This window comes from Macaca mulatta, chromosome 7, assembly GCF_049350105.2.
Source record: "Macaca mulatta isolate MMU2019108-1 chromosome 7, T2T-MMU8v2.0, whole genome shotgun sequence".
Classification (NCBI taxonomy): Eukaryota; Metazoa; Chordata; class Mammalia; order Primates; family Cercopithecidae; genus Macaca; species Macaca mulatta.
Genome location: NC_133412.1, coordinates 108906486 through 108923185, shown reverse-complemented (window position 1 = coordinate 108923185; position 16700 = coordinate 108906486). Strand labels below are relative to the sequence as shown.

The following is a 16700-nucleotide window of genomic DNA, read 5'->3' as shown; positions in this document are numbered from 1 at the left end:
ACCACTTTTATTGATCTTCTAAAGAACCATCTTTTGGTTTTATTGATTTTTCTGTGTGTGTGTGTGTGTGTGTGTGTGTGTGTGTGTGTGTGTGTGTTTAGGTTCCTTGATATCTGCTTTGGTTTTTGCTATTTTCTTTTTTATTTTTGTAGGCGGGAGGTAGGAGACAGAGTTTCGCTCTTGTCACCCAGGCTGGAGTGCAGTGGCACAATCTTGCCTCACTGCAACCTCTGCCTCCCGGGTTCAAGCGATTCTCCGCCTCAGCCTTCCGAGTAGCTGGGACTACAGGCGTGCGCCACCCCGCCTGGCTCATTTTTGTATTTTTAGTAGAGTCGAGGTTTTACCATGCTGGCCAGGCTGGTCTCAAACTCCTGACCTCAAGTGATCCACATGCCTCGGCCTCCCAAAATGCCGGGATTACAGGCATGAGTTACCATGCCCAGCAGTCTTTGTTATTTTCTTTCTTCTGCTTAGTTTAGTTTAATTTGCTCTTTTTGTAGTTTCATAAATGGTAAACTGTGGTTATTGATTTGAAACTGTTCTTCTTTCTACTATAGGCATTTAGTGATAAAAATTTTCCCCTAACTAGCATCTCACAACTTAGGATATTTTGTATTTTCATTTTCATTTATTTCCAAAATACTTTCTAACTTTCCTTTTGAGTTTTTTAATCCATGGGTTATATACAAGTCTGTTCTTTAACTTCAAATATTTGTAGATTATTCAGATACCTTTTGGTTATTGATTTCAAATTCAATTCCATTGTAGTTAGAAAACATTGTTTTTTGTGACCCGAATTATTTAAAAGTTAATGAAATTTGTTTGATGGTCCAGAGATGTTTTAACTTGATAAATTTCCTTTATGCACTTGAAAGGAATATATATTCTGCTCTTGGTGGGTTAAGTGTTTGAAAAATGTCAATTAGGACGAGTTGCTTGTTAGTGTTGTTCAAGTCTTCTCTGTCCTTAATGAATTTCTGTCTGGTTGTTTTCATCAAGTATTCAGAGAAGAGTGTTGAAGTTTCTCACTGTAATTGTGGGTTTTGTCGATTTTCTTTTGAACTTCTATCAGTATTTGCTTCATATATTTTGAAGCTCTGTCATTGGTTGTCTAAACCTTTAGGATTATTTCTTTTTGATGAATTGACTCCTTTATCATTTTGAAATGATACCTTTCTCCCTGGTAATAATCTTTGCTTTGGAATCTACTTTGATATTAATATAGCCATTGCGACTTTCATTTGATTAGTGTTAGCAGGATATATATATTCCCATCTTTTAAATCTACTTGTGTTTTTATATTTGAAGTGGGTTTATATTGTTGGCAGCATATGGTTGGGTCTTTTTTTATCTAACCTAATTATGCCTTTTAATCGAGATGTTTGGATAGGTACATTTAACATGATTGTTGATATGGTTAGGTTTGAGTTTGTCATCTTTCTGTTGGTTTTCTGTTTGACCTGTCTGTTCCTTAGTTCCCTTTTTTCTCCCTTCTTTTGAATTAGTTGAGCAAATTTTATGATTCTTTTCCCTTGATTTATTATTTCAGTGATTGCTTTATGATTTATAGTGTACATCTATTTTTGTTTTGTTTTGTTTTCCGAGACTGAGTCTCGCTCTGTCACCCAGGCTGGAGTGCAGTGTGCAATCTTGGCTCACTGCAACCTCCGCCTCCCAGGTTCGAGTGATTCTCCTGCCTCAGCTTCCCAAGTAACTGGGATTACAGGCACGCATCACCATGCCCGGTTTATTTTTGTATTTTTAGTAGAAATGGGGTTTCCCCATGTTGGCCAGGCTGGTCTCGAACTTCTGACCTCAGGTGATCTGCCCTCCTCAGCCTCCTGAAGTGCTAGAATTACATGTGAGCCACCGTGCTCAGCTTGTGGTATACATCTTTAACTTGCCAGAGTATACACCTTTAAGTGATATTATACCACTTCCCATGTAGTATAAGAACCTTATAAGAATCTAATTCCATTTCTCCACCCAACTTTTATGCTTTTGTTGTCATATATTTTACTTATCCTGTTATCAGCCATACACTACATTATTTTGTTTAAACAAGCAGTGATCTTTTAAAGATTTTTAAATAATAAAAAGTCTCATATTTACCCATGTAGTACCATTTCCAGTGCTCTTCATTTCTTTGCATACTTTTTTTTTTTTTTTTTTTTGAGACAGAGCCTTGCTCTGTCGCCCAGTCTGGAGTGCAATGGTGCAATCTTGGCTCACTACTGCCTCCACCTCCTGAGTTCAAGCGATTCTTGTGCCTCAGCCTGCAAAATAGCTGGGATTACAGGCATGTGCCACTACACCTGGCTAATTTCTTTTTTTTTTTTGTATTTTTAGTAGAGATGAAGTTTGCTGTGTTGGCGAGACTGGTTTCGAACTCGTGGCCCCAAGTGATCGCCTGCCTGGGCCTCCCAAAGTGCTGGGATTACAGGCATAAGCCACCATGCCCAGCCGATATTTCTATTCAGTATAATTTTGTTTCTGTGGGAAGGACTGCCTTTAACATTTTTTTCTGTGATGATGATCTGCTGGTAATAGATTCTTAAAAAAATTTTTTTTGGATACATAATTTGTACGTATTTATGGGATACATGTGACATTTTGATACATGCATACAATATATTGTGCTCGAATCCAGGTATTTAGGATATTCACCACCTTGAACATTTATTATTTATTTGTGCTGGAAACATTTCGAGTCTTCTCTTACAGGCTGGGCATGGTAGATAATGCCTGGAATTCCAGCACTTTGGGAGATCAAGGCAGGAGAATTGCTTGAGCCCAGGAGTTTGAGACCAGCCTGGACAACAATGCAAGATCCTGTCTCTACGGGAAATTTAAAAAATTAGCCAGGTATTGTGGCATGCTCTTGTGGTCCCAGTGTTTCAGGAAGCTGAGATGATGGGATTGCTTGAGTCCAGGAGATTGAGGCTGCCTACAGTCAGCTTTGTTCATGCCCCTTCACACTAGCCTGGGCGACAGTCCAAGACCCTGTTTCAGGGGGAAAAAAAAAGCCACGCGTGTTGGCTCACACCTGTAATCCCAGCACTTTGGGAGGCTGAGGCTGGTGGATTGCCTGAGCCCAGGAGTTCAAGACCATCCTGGGCAACAAGGCAAAACCCTACCTCTACAAAAAGTACAAAAATTACACAGATGTGGTGGCAGCCACCTGTGATCCCAGCTACTTGAGAGGCTGAGGTAGGAGGATTGCTTGAGCCCAGGAGGTCGAGGCTGCAGTGAGCCGTGATCATGTCAGTGCACTCTAGCCTGGATGACAGAGCAAGACCCTGTCTCCAAAAAAAAAAAGTCTCTTCTAGCTTTTTTAAAATTTTTTTTGAGACGTAGTTTTGCTCTTGTTGCCCAGGCTAGAGTGCAATGGCGCGATCTCGGCTCACTGCAACCTCCGCATCCTGGGTTCAAGCAATTCTCCTGCCTCAGCCTCCCAAGTAGCTGGGATTACAGGCATGTGCCATCACACCCACCTACTTTTGTATTTTTAGTAGACACAGGGTTTCTCCATGTTGGTAAGCTGGTCTCGAACTCCCAACCTCAGGTGATCCCTCCCTCCTTGGCCTCCCAAAGTGCTGGGATTACAGGCGTGAGCCACCGCGCCCGGCCTCTTCTAGCTATTTTGAGATATACAATATATTGTTAACTATATAGTCACCCTACCATGTTATCAAATGACAGAATTTTTTCCTTCTAACTAACTTTATGTTTATATGCATTAGCCAACCTTTCTTTATTCCCCCTCCTCTGTATGTGATGGATTCTTTATGCTTTTGTTTGTCTGAAAAAGTCTTTACTTTGGCATCTTTTTTTTTCTTTTTTTGAGTCGGAGTCTCGCTCTTTCGCCAGGCTGGAGTGAGTAGCATGATCTCAGCCCACTGCAACCTCTGCTTCCTGGGTTCGAGATTCTCCTGCTTCAGCCTCCTGAGTAGCTGGGACTACAGGCGCACACCACCACGCCCAGCTATTTTTTGTATTTTTAGTGGAGATGGGGTTTCACCATTTTGGCCAGGATGATTTTGATCTCTTGGCCTTGTGATCCTCCCGCCTCAGCCTCCCAAAGTGCTGGGTTTACAGGCATGAGCCACTGCACCCGCCCTTGGCTTCTTTTTTAAAGATACTTTTGGGAGGCCGAGGTGGGTGGATCACGAGGTCAGGAGATCGAGACCATCCTGGCTAACACGGTGAAACCCCATCTCTACTAAAGATACACAAAATTAGCCGAGTGTGGTGGCAGGTGCCTGTAGTCCTAGCTACTCGGGGGGCTCAGGTAGGAGTATTGCTTGAACCCGGGAGGCAGAGGTTGCAGAGAGCCAAGATCTGAGATCACGCCACTGCACTCCAGCCTAGGCGACAGAGCGAGACTCCATCTCAAAAAAAAAAGATACTTTTGTTCTCTTTAGAATTCTAGGTTGATGGCTTTTTTCCCTTTGTTCTTTAAAGATTTTACTCCACTGTCTTCTCGTTTGTATTGTTTCTGATAAGAAGTCTGCTATTATCTGTATCTTACTTTTTATGGAAGATGTCATTTTCTTTTCTGGGTGCTTTTAAGACCTCTTCATCACTGATATTGAGGAGTTTGATTATCATGTACCTTGGTTAGTTTTTTTCATATTTCTTGGCATAAGGTTCATTGAGCTTCTTGGATTTGTGGGTTTATAGTTTTCATCAAACTTGGAAAAATTTTGGTCATTATTTTTCACTTCTTTCTCCCCCTTTACGTTTAGAACTCTATTTACTACCGTATTAGGGAATATTAATATTAGATTATTAAGAAGTATTATTGGTATATTGGAAAGTCTCATAGTTTACTGATTTTTTTCATGTTTTGGATTTTTTTCCTCTGTGTGTTTCATCTTGGATAGTTTCTATTGCTATGTCTTCAAGTTCACTAATCTTTTCTTCTGCCATTCTGTCTAGTTGATTTTTTATCTCAGAAATTGTAGTTTTTATCTAGTTCATCTTGGGCCTTGTTTTAAATCATCTATGTGTCTTCTTAACTTTTTGAACATATTGAATACAGTTAAAATAATATACTTCTCTACTAATTGTGACATCTCTTTCAATTCTAGAATTTCAGTTTATTATCCTCCTTCCTTATCCTGGTTTGTTTTCCTGATTCTTTGTGTACCTGGTAACTTTTGGCTATCTGATATTCTGAATTTTACTTTCTTATATTTTGGACCCACCCAGCAAATCATAAAAGCAATATATTTTGGGTATTTTTCTATTTCCATAAATTCTTTTTTTGTTTCGTTTTGTTTTTGGAGATAGGATCTCAGTCTGTCACGACCTCCTGGGCTCAAACGATCCTCCTACCTCAGTCTCCCAAGTAGCTGGGGACTACAGGTGCGTGCCACCACACCCAGCTAATTTTTTTTTTTTTGTTTTGCCATGTTGCCCAGGCTGGCCTCAAGCTCCTGGGCTCAAGTGATCTGCCCACCTCGGCCTCCCAAAGCGCTGGGATTACAGGTGTGAGCCACCGTGTGTGGTGGCTATAAATTCTTGAGCTTTTTTCCGGGATACAGTTAAGTTATTTGAAAACAGTTTTATTATTTTGGGTCTTGCTTTTATGATTTGTTGGGTGGGTCCATTTTGGGTTAATTATTGTCTAGTATAAGGCAATACCTTCCTCAGTATTTGACCCAATGCCCTACGAATTATGAGATTTTATTTTTATAGTCCAGCCTTTGGGAACAAGCACTGTTCCCAGTCCTGTGTGAGCACCTGGTACTGCTCCCTCCAATACTTCAGCATGGTTCTTCTGTCTTGAGTAGTTTCCTCATAAGTATACTATCATCATACTTAAAGGGGACTCTCTGTAGTCTCCTGGATTCTCTCTGTGTGTAGCTGTCTCCTCCTTGGTGCTGTGTTCTGTGAACTCTGATTGCCTTGGTCTTCCTGGGTGCTCGGCTTCACTTTCTTAATTCATGGAATTTGCTGTGTCCACCTGGATTTGCTTTCCTCTCGCCTTGACTTAGAAGCTGTTCTAAGGCAGTAAGCTGGAGTGGCCATAGGGCATACCTTGTTTGTTTGCTGTCTTTCAGGAATCACTTTCCTCACCTGATGTCTATACATGCTGAAACAATTAAAATAACACACACGGAAAAAGCAACAGTTTTCAAGACACTGGACATCAGTTGCTGATAATAAGAGGTTCTCTTAAATAAAGGAGACTGAACATTGGCTTTATACCAAACAACTTTGTCCCCATTTTTTACTTTTTTATATTTAGAGAAGGAATTTGTTGTCATAAATTGATTAGTGAAAAATGTTTGTCTTTCTCTAAGCTTGAATGTATTTATGGGTTCACAAAGAAATATCTTTTTGAGTAAAATATCTTTACTTAGAAAGTATTCAGTAGGTATAAATGGTAATACATAAATATAAATTGTATATGTTTATTAAATAAATGACTTAAAAATAGTATGGATTGGCTGGGTGTGGTGGCTCATGCCTGTAATCCCAGCACTTTGGGAGGCTGAGGTGGGCAGATCACGAGGTCAGGAGATCGAGACCATCCTGGCTAATACGGTGAAACCCCTTCTCTACTAAAAATACAAAAAAATTAGCCGGGCATGGTGGCGGGCGCCTGTAGTTCCAGCTACTCGGGAGGCTGAGGCAGGAGAATCCGGGAGGCGGAGCTTGCAGTGAGCCCACATGGCGCCACTGCACTCCAGCCTGAGTAATAGAGTGAGACTCTGTCTCAAAACAAAACAAAACAAAAAAACAAAAAAAATAGTATGGATTATCAGATTTGGCTGAAAATCTAAGAATGTGTGAACTGTAACCTGCCTATAAAAATAAACCAACTAACTATATGTGTGTGTGTGTGCGCACATATATTCAGATATATATAAAATAAATTTATATAGAGATGGGGATTTTCCCTGTGTTGCTCTGGCTGGTCTTGAACTCCTGAGCTCAAGTTATCTGACTGCCTCGACCTCCCAAAGTGCTGGGATTATAGGCGTGAGCCACTGTGCCCAGCCAAACTTGATTATTTTTAAAGAGTTTGATGTACAGTGTTAGTAAGTAATCCTGTATGCATGACATTAGATGCTTTAACATTCTTTAATTTGTATATAATGTAATATATGTTCTTTAATTTGAATCTGTCTGATTTGAAAAATGAATTTGACCTCATTGAACTGCTTTATGTATTTATGAAGAATTGATTTACTTTGCAGATTATTGACATAAACAGTGTTACTGATTGACCTTAATAGAACAAGCTTTTTCAAATATTGTAAATTGTCATTGTATTAACATTTTGTTTATTAAGGATTTTATTGCATCTGAAGGATTTTACGTGGCTTATAGGATTGAATAAAATGTGGAATAGAACAATTAATGATAAAACAAGCAACAACTGAATAGCTATCACTTAAAGGAAACATCAGTTTTCAGAGATGAGCTGATTACAGCAATAAGGCATTGAATTTGGTTCTTAGATTTCCTGGTACCTAGGGTGGAAAGAGAAATGTGTTGGGTTACAAGCTTTCAGTATCTTAGAAAAGAAAGCATCCATTTGTTGTTACTGTTTTTGGTTAAAACTTTTTTTAATTCTAAATTTATTCACTCTGTGTGTGTGTGTGTGTGTGTGTGTGTGTGTGTGTGATCTAATGTCTCTTCTCACTGAAGGGTACACATCATAGAACTAGACCTTGGAGAAAATAGCAGAATAGGTGATTAATACGTCTACTTTAATAAATGGCATCACCATCCTCTCGTCATAGGTTACTAAGACAAGAAACTTTCATCTTTAACAATGTGGTAGAAAAAGATAAATAATTTATGTTGAGACTCCAGCTGGAGTTTGAAATGTCTGTGGGGCAACTTCACATCTCCCAGCCCACTCCTGTTCTTTTCTGGCTTTATAATAATATTTGAATCTGTTCCTTTTTTCTCTGTTCTTCCATCATTTCTTTAGTTTAAATATTTATTGTTTCTTGCTTGAACTTTTGCAGCAACTTACTAGTTGATCTCCCTATGCAGGTCTTTTTTTTTTTTCTTCTTCTTGAATCTCTTACATGGTCCTGTCACAATCTGTCTTTTCTTTTCTTTTCTTTTCTTTTCTTTTCTTTTCTTTTCCTTTCTTTTCTTTTGTTTTCTTTCTTTCTTTTTTTTTTTTTTTTTTTGAGACAGGGTCTCACTCTGTTGCCCAGGCTGGAGTGCAGGGGCATGGACTCACTGCAACCTCTACTTCCCAGGTTCAAGCAATTCTCATGTCTCAGCCTCCTGAGTAGCTGGGATTACAGGCATGCACCGCCATGCCCTGCTAGCTTTTGTATTTTTAATAGAGATGGGGTTTCACCATGTTGGCCAGGCTGGTTTTGAACTCTGCGCCTCAAGCAATCCACCTGCCCTGGCCTCCCCAAGTGCTAGAATTGCAGGTGTGAGCCACCATACCCAACCAGGTCCTGTAGCAATCTTTCTAAAGGACATTAAGAGCATGTCACTAGCCGGGCATGGTGGTTCACACCTATGATCCCAGTACTTTGAGAGGCCAAGGTGGGTGGATCACTTGACGTCAGGAGTTTGAGACCAGCCTGGCCAACATGGTGAAAGCACGTCTCTACTTAAAATACAAAAAATAACTGGGTATGGTGGCAGGCACCTGTAATCCCAGCTACCTGGGAGACTGAGGCAGGAGAATCTCTTGAACCCAGGAAGCAGAGGTTGCAGTGAGCCGAAATCATGCCACTGTACTCCAGTCTGAGCAACAGAGCAAGACTCTTTAAAAAAAACCAAAAGAGCACGTCACTAACTGCTCTAAAACTCTCCATGGCTTCACGTTGCCTACGTAATACAGTACAAAATCCTTGGCCAGTATTTAAGACAATCTATTATCTGATCCTAGCCTACCTTTTCAGCTAAGTGTTGAAGTACTTGAATTATATAAAAAACAAAGCAGCATAATAACATTCTTCAAGATGTTTCTTATAGAAATGATTTTTAGGTGACACTGTTGCAAATGCATACTTCTTTTTTTTTTGAAACGGAGCCTCGCTCTGTTGCCCAGGCTGGAGTGCAGTGGCATGATATAGGCTCACTGCAAGCTCCACCTCCTGGGTTCACGCCATTCTCCTGCCTCAGCCTCCCGAGTAGCTGGGACTACAGGTACCCTCCACCACGCCCGGCTAATATTTTGTATTTTTAGTAGAGACGGGGTTTCACTGTGTTAGCCAGGATGGTCTCAATCTCCTCACCTTGTGATCTGCCCATCTCGGCCTCCCAAAGTGTTGGGATTACAGGTGTGAGCCACCGCGCCCGGCCCATACTTTTTTTTTTTTTTTTTTGAAACGGAGTTTCGCTCTTGTCTCCCAGGCTAGAGTGCAGTAGCACGACCTCAGCTCACTGCAATCTCCGCCTCCCAGGTTCAAGCGATTCTCCTGCCTCTGCCTCCCGAGTAGCTGGGATTACAGGCCCCTGTAGCTGGGATTACAGGCCCCTGCCACCAATGCCCGGCTAATTTTTTTGTATTTTTAGTAGAGACAGGGTTTTGCCATGTTGGCCAGTCTGGTCTTGAACTTTTGACTTAAGGTGATCCACCCACCTCGGCCTCCCAAAGTGCTGGGATTATACTTTTTTAATGTAAATACTTTGCACGTTAAGTTGAAAGACATATGTTACATATGCCCTTATCTGAATTCTAATTCTCCTCTGAAGATGCAGATCCCCTTGTATCCCTACTCTAATAAGTGATGGATTCTCCTATGCCTGAAGAAGTCAGACTTCCTACTATTGTAATATTGCTACTGTTATGCCTCTGTTGCTGCTATTATACTTCAGCACCCATCTGAAAATTCATCTTGCTTTGGGGTGCATGCGTCTTGAGCACACCATCTTTCAAACTTTGTCACTGCTCTTATTTCTCAACCTCCTGGGTCACTTCATTAAGTTTATCAAGGACTTTGATACCTGGCTTATCATCTTAAGACTGCTTCACCTCTTGCTACCATTTTAAGGTCTTTTAATAGATAATGAAACTGCTCTTTTAACTTCTCATGTTCACTGTATTTGATACACTTAAATAACCACGCTACTATTCCATTTAAGCAATTACCCTTTTGCACACTTCTGTTACAAAAGTTCAACAAAAAGTTTCATATGAAAATGTACATGAGCTGATTTTTACATCATAATAAAATTGACCCTTTGGAGAGGGGACTTGAATTTCTCTGCTGAACAACCATTATTTATACTTGTTCCAAGGTTTCTTTTTTTTCTTTTTCTTTTTTCTTTTTTTTTTTTTTAGACAGTGTCATCTTGTTGCCTAGGCTGGAGTGCAGTGGCATGATCTGGGCTCACTGCAACCTCTGCCTCCCCAGTTCAAGCAGTTCCCCCACTGCAGCCTCCTGAGTAGCTGGGATTACAGGCACCCACTACCATGCCTGGCTAATTGTTGTAGTTTTAATAAAGATGGGGTTTCACCATGTTGGCCAGGCTGGTCTCGAACTCCCGACCTCAAGTAATCCGCCCTCCTCGGCCTCCCAAAGTGCTGGGATTAAAGGCGTGAACCACCGCGCTTGGCCTGTTCCAAGGTTTCTAACACTCTGGTACTATTTCCTCATATTACCACCATTCCAGTATCATTGTTGCCCACTAGTTGCCATCTCCACATCTCTCTTGAGATTAATAAAGGGGTCAGATCCCCACAATATTCTTTGGACATGTCTGCCACAGTTTAACTTCCATTCTAACTTCTTTTTTTTGTTTTTGTTTTTTGTTTATTTTTTGAGACGAATCTCACTCCATCACCCAGGCTGGAGTGCAGTGGTGAGATCTCAGCTCACTGCAACCTCTGCCTCCTGGGTTCAAGCTATTCTTGTGCCTCAGCCTCTGGAGTAGCTGGGACCATAGGCGCATGCCACCATGCCAGCTAATTTGTGTATTTTTAGTAGAGACGGGGTTTATCATGTTGGCCAGGCTGATCTCAAACTCCGGCTTCAAGTGATCCACCTCCTTGGCCTCCCAAAGTGCTCGGATTACAGGCATGAGCCATTGCACCCGGCCAATTCTAGCTTGTCTATACATTTTTTTCAACTCGGGAGGGTGAGCTTTGCTCGTGTTGACTACTTCATGGGCCCAGAGCTGCTGTGAAATGTAATTTGTGGCTTCACTCATGCTCCTGTGATGGCCCTGGTGTTTTGTGTTTGACCAGACTTTTCTTATGTAACCAAATCACCAAATCCTACCTTTAATGTTGATATTTTCTGGTGTTCTGTCCTCCAGCTCTCTTTTGTTCTAACTCTTTATATCAGTGGTCCCCAGACTTTTTGACACCAGGGACCAGTTTCATAGAAGACCGTCTTTCTACAGACAGTGGGGGTGAGGAATAGTTTCGGGATAACACTGTTCCACCTCAGAAGATCATCAGGCATTAGTTTTTTGTTTTTTGTTTTTTTTTTTGAGACAGGGTCTTGCTCTGTCACCCAGGCTGTAGTGCAGTGGGACGATCTTGGCTCACTGCAACCTACACCCTCTGGGTTCAAGTGATTCTCCTGCCTCAGCCTCCCTAGTAGCTGGGGCAACAGGCATGTGCCACCACCCCTGACTCTTTTTGTATTTTTAGTAGAAATGGAATTTCACCATGTTGCCCAGGGTGGTGTGGTCTTGAACTCCTGACCTCAAGTGATCCGCCCACCTTGGCCTCCCAAAGTGCTGGGATTATAGTCCTGAGCCACTACCAATCAGGCATTAGATTCTTATAAGGAGGGTGCGTTCTAGATCCTTTACATGTACAGTCTGTGATGCCTGTGCCATAGCTAATGATATTTATGATACCAGACTGCCACTGCCTTCCCATTACCCTTATATCTGAAAGCTTCTACTCTTCTTTAAAATCTCAGGGCAGAATCTATAGATAGCCTCTATGAAGTCTTCCCTATCATGTGGGTATAGGAGCTTTTTGTACACTATGCATCTTTCCCTCTAGTAATTTGATTTTTTTTATTACGACATATTTATTTATTTACATGTCTTTCTGAGGGCAGATGTGTGTCTTCATGTTCATATTCCTAGACTTAGCATAGTGCCTGGCATATAATCAGTGTTCAGTAAATATTATTTAGTTCATGATGAATATATTAGGTTGGAGGGGAGCAAAATTGCTGTTTTGTGAGCAACTCGTGAGCAAGCAACTGACAGTGGTAGAAAAGACATGTAAAGTCAGCATTCCTTGGGTTGTCTTAAGTATCGGTGCAAAGAAATGTGTTCATAAACAAACAAATATATAAAACAGGACTTTAGCTGAAAAATATTTATGACATTATGGCAGAGGTTATAAGATAATCTTCCTTGTTAAAAACTTTAGACAAATTAAAACAGAGTTTAATTGAACAAAGAATTTGTGAATTGGGCAGCTTCTCCACCCCTCACTATGTTGCCCAGGCTGGTCTTGAACTCCTGGCCTCAAGTAATCCTCCTGCCTTAGCCTCCTAAAGCACTAGGATTACAGGCATGAACCACTGTTTTTAAATAAAACTTTTGATCTTCAGTTTAACTGTATATAAAATAAAAATAATAATACCTCAAATATGAATGAAAAAATGAATTTGAACCACAGTTTACAGAAAAAGTTCAAACATCATTTGACTTTTCATAGGAACCTTAAGGAAATAAAATTGAATCAGCGATGTTGTGACTTGCTTAACGTTAAGAAGTAGAATTTGTTCTTAAAAAAACAAATTGAGGGCCGGGCGCGGTGGCTCACGCCTGTAATCCCAGCACTTTGGGAGGCCGAGGCGGGCGGATCACAAGGTCAGGAGATCGAGACCACGGTGAAACCCCGTCTCTACTAAAAATACAAAAAATTAGCCGGGCGCGGTGGCGGGCGCCTGTAGTCCCAGCTACTCAGGAGGCTGAGGCGGGAGAATGGCGTGATCCCGGGAGGCGGAGCTTGTAGTGAGCCGAGATCGCGCCACTGCACTCCAGCCAGGGGGACAGAGCAAGACTCCGTCTTAAAAAAAAAAAAAAAAGAAAAAAAACCAAATTGAGTACCAGATGCAGTGGCTCAAACCTGTAATCCCAGCACTTTGGGAGGCTGAGGCAAGCAAATCACGAGGTCAGGAGTTTGAGACCAGGCTGGCCAACATGATGAAATCCCATTTCTACTAAAAATACAAAAAATTAGCTGGGCGTGGTGGTGGATGCCTGTAATCTCAGCTACTGAGGAGGCTGAGACAGGAGAATTGCTTGAATCCAGAAGGCTGAAGTTGCATTGAGCTGATATCGCACCAGTGCACTCCAGCCCGGGCAACAGTGTGAGACTCCATCTCAAAAATAAATAAAATAAAATAAAATACTGAGTAGAAATCCCTGAGTGATCTTGATGTGGTTTAAATTCTATACTTCTGTCTCAGTCTTTATTAGAAATGGGTAAATTAGGGTCTGGGTGCAGTGACTCACACTTGTAATCCCAGCATTCTGGGAGACCAATGCAGGAGGATTGCTTGAGCCCAGGAGTTTGAGACCAGCCTGGGAGACATAATTAGACCCCCATCTCTACAACTTTTTTTTTTAATTGGCTGGGCGTGGTGACATGTACCTGTTGTCCCAGCTACTTGGGAGACTGAGGCAGGAGAATCACGAGCCCAGGAGGTCGAGGCTGCAGCAAGACCCTGTCTCAAAAAAAGAAAAGAAAAAAAGAAATGGGCAAATTAGAAAATTATTTAAGCTATGTGTTAGAAAACAAAGGAGAATTAAATGAATGAAAGGAAATAAAATTTCTTGTTGATATTTATTTCAAAAAATGCAAGGAAGTCACCTAGCAACGATTACTCTTTCCTTTTCCACCCAAACCTAAAATAGAATAACTAGGATAAGAGGTGTGTTTGTGTTACCAAAAATTTGTTATTTTTATATGTGAATTCTTTTAAGTTGGTAGCTTCAAGTTTCCTAGTCGTCTTCCCTTTTCCATCAATTGTTCTTAGGGATAAGCTACTTACTGTAAATACGCCATTTCTTATGAAATGTGTTTAATAAAAATAATTACCCGTTCTTGCTTGCATCTTGTTCCTTGAAATGTGAAAATGATGGATCTGATCTGATCTCTATCTGATCTGATCTTCACAGATAGTTTGAGAACCATTTGAATGAATAGATACAGTACTTTGCTAAATTTTGGGTAACTGCAAAGGAGTAAAAGAGTTAATGGTATCGTAAAAGAGAATCATGTCAAATATGAAACATGTTATGAGTATAAAAGAGAAGAATCATATCTAAATGAGTGGCTCAGAGAAAGCTTCATGGGGCAGTGACATTTGATCTGTGCCTTGGAAGATGATGATTAGAATTTCAATAGATAGAAGTGAAGGAAGAGAGCCTTTTGTAGTTCATAAGCGTGATGATTGGGTTTTCACATTCATATATGAGATGTACCTCCCACAAACCTTTTTATGATGTTGGCACATTATCCATCTGATATGATTTTTTTTAAAAAAAGACATGAAGGAAAAGCAGTTAGGATAAGAGCACAGACATGAATGCAGGCAAGTGGAAGGCAGTGGTCCTTCTAGCTTTTAAAAATGAAGATATTAGACCTCAACCTTAAAATTTTGATTTAATAGCAAGGTAAATAGAAAAGAACTAGTGTTTGTGAGAGATACTGTGGAGAGATACTTTATGGATTAGGTAACCAGATTTTTTTTTTTTAAACAGAGTGCTGGAATGCAGTGGTGTGATCTCGGCTCACTGCAACCTCCACCTCCCGGGGTTCATGCCGTTCTCCTGCCTCAACCTCCCAAGTAGCTGGGACTAAGGCGCCCGCCAGCACACCTGGCTAACTTTTTGTATTTTTTAGTAGAGACGGGGTTAGCCAGGATGGTCTCAATCTCTGACCTCGTGACCTCCTGACCTCGTGATCCGCCCACCTCAGCCTCCCAAAGTGGTGTGATTACAGGCCAGAGCCACTGTGCCCGGCTGGTAAACAGATTTTAATCAAGATTTCAGAAATGGAGATGATGCCACTTCTCTGACTGTATCACTCTACTTTTTAAAACCCTGTTTTACTGGCAAATTCATAACAGGAACATATTTCTTTATTTCTTACCTCCAGCACCACTATCAAGGCTGTTCAGCCTACACACTGAAACTCTGTAGCGCCGGGCGTGGTGGCTCACGCCGCGGCGGATCACAAGGTCAGGAGATCGAGACCACGATGAAACCCCGTCTCTACTAAAAATACAAAAAATTAGCCGGGCGCGATGGCGGGTGCCTGTAGTCCCAGCTACTCAGGAGGCTGAGGCAGGAGAATGGCGTGAACCCGGTAGGCGGAGCTTGCAGTGAGCCGAGATCGCACCACTGCGCTCCAGCCTGGGCGACAGAGCCAGACTCCGTCTCAAAAAAAAAAAAAAAAAGAAAAAGAAACTGTATCATTCCTTCTCTTATGTTTTTTTTCTTTGTGAGACAAGATCTCACTCTGTCACCCAGGTTGGAGTGCAGTGGCAAAATCTCAGCTCACTACAACCTCTGCCTCCCAGGCTCAAGCAATTCTCCCACCTCAGCCTCCCGAGTAGCTGGAACCACAGTTGTGCACTACCACGCCCAGCTAATTTTTTGTATTTTTTTGTTGAGATGGTCTCAAACTCTTGAGCGAGCACAAGTGATCCACCCACCTCAGCCTCCCAAAGTGCTGGGATTGCAGGCATGAGCCACTGCGCCTGGCCCATTCCTTCTTCCCATAGTCAATACTATTACTCAAAATGTAGTCCACAAACTGGTACTAGTTTACTGACTGTTATTACAGGTCTGCAACAGCTTAATTATGGAAATTGAGTATGTTGAGAAGGTCATCTCAGTGGGTCATCTCAGTTTGACAGTACTGTGATATCCAAGCACGTGATTAGTGGACTTTTCTTATGAAATGGGGTGTAGATCAATCCTGGTGCTTTTCACCTTATTTTCTAGTAATACATTTATCGTAAAGCGTTGGTCTGTGACAAATTGGAATTTAAAAACAAAAACAAAAACACTCATCCTTCACTCGCAGTTTGAGAACATGAGCTATACAGTGCATTTAGAATTAACTTCCTCTGCCTTTATCCTCTGTTGTTTCAAAGTATATTTTCTCTTCCCAGTGTAACAGGATTTTTCTTATTCAGTGTAATGCATTTCCCAGTATATAAAACCTCTTTTTACTTCTCTATAATTTAAAGTATTTGCATTGTGCAAAAACTTAATGTTTACAAAATGTCTGCCTATATTTGTTTTAGCCACTTTAGATTTTAAATTTCCAGATACCATATGTTTAATTATTTTCAGTATCCAAAAGAATGTCTTTGAGTGTTAGGGAAATGATTCAATGAATCAGGAAATTATCTGTTTTGGACATGTAGAACTAGATACAGAATATTGGCAGTACTGTTTTATTATTTATTTATTTATTTATTTACTTGTAGAGATAGGGTCTGGCTATATTGCCAGGCTGGTCTCAAATCCCTGGCCTCAAGCTATCCTCCCACTTCAACCTCCCAAAGTGTTGAGATTATGGGTGTGAACCACCATGCATGACCAGTAGTACTGTATTTTGATTTCTCTCCTATTATCAGACTACTCAATTTTAAAAATGACATTATTTTGTATTCTATAATAATGGTATACTAATAGCTAGCTAGTCTTCAACTGCGTAAATGTGAAGGTAATGCATTTGCTTGCAACAAATATCAGTAACTTGA

At 40.9% G+C, this 16700-nt stretch overlaps 1 protein-coding gene, 1 long non-coding RNA gene, 1 other non-coding gene and 1 pseudogene across 19 annotated transcripts in view; 3 read left to right on the top strand and 1 right to left on the bottom strand.

The window, feature by feature from the left end:
• Nucleotides 1-16700, top strand: part of RALGAPA1 (Ral GTPase activating protein catalytic subunit alpha 1) — a 275889-nt gene that overhangs the window by 7881 nt on the left and 251308 nt on the right. The window lies entirely within an intron of this gene.
• On the top strand, nucleotides 9306-12547 carry LOC144330233 (uncharacterized). Its single transcript, XR_013396219.1, has 2 exons — nucleotides 9306-10522; nucleotides 11687-12547. It is a non-coding gene; the product is annotated as an uncharacterized LOC144330233 (long non-coding RNA).
• LOC106999394 (small nuclear ribonucleoprotein G pseudogene) lies at nucleotides 10532-11151 on the bottom strand (annotated as a pseudogene).
• Nucleotides 14348-14451, top strand: LOC114680044 (small nucleolar RNA U13). The gene has a single exon (XR_003732119.1). It is a non-coding gene; the product is annotated as a small nucleolar RNA U13 (small nucleolar RNA).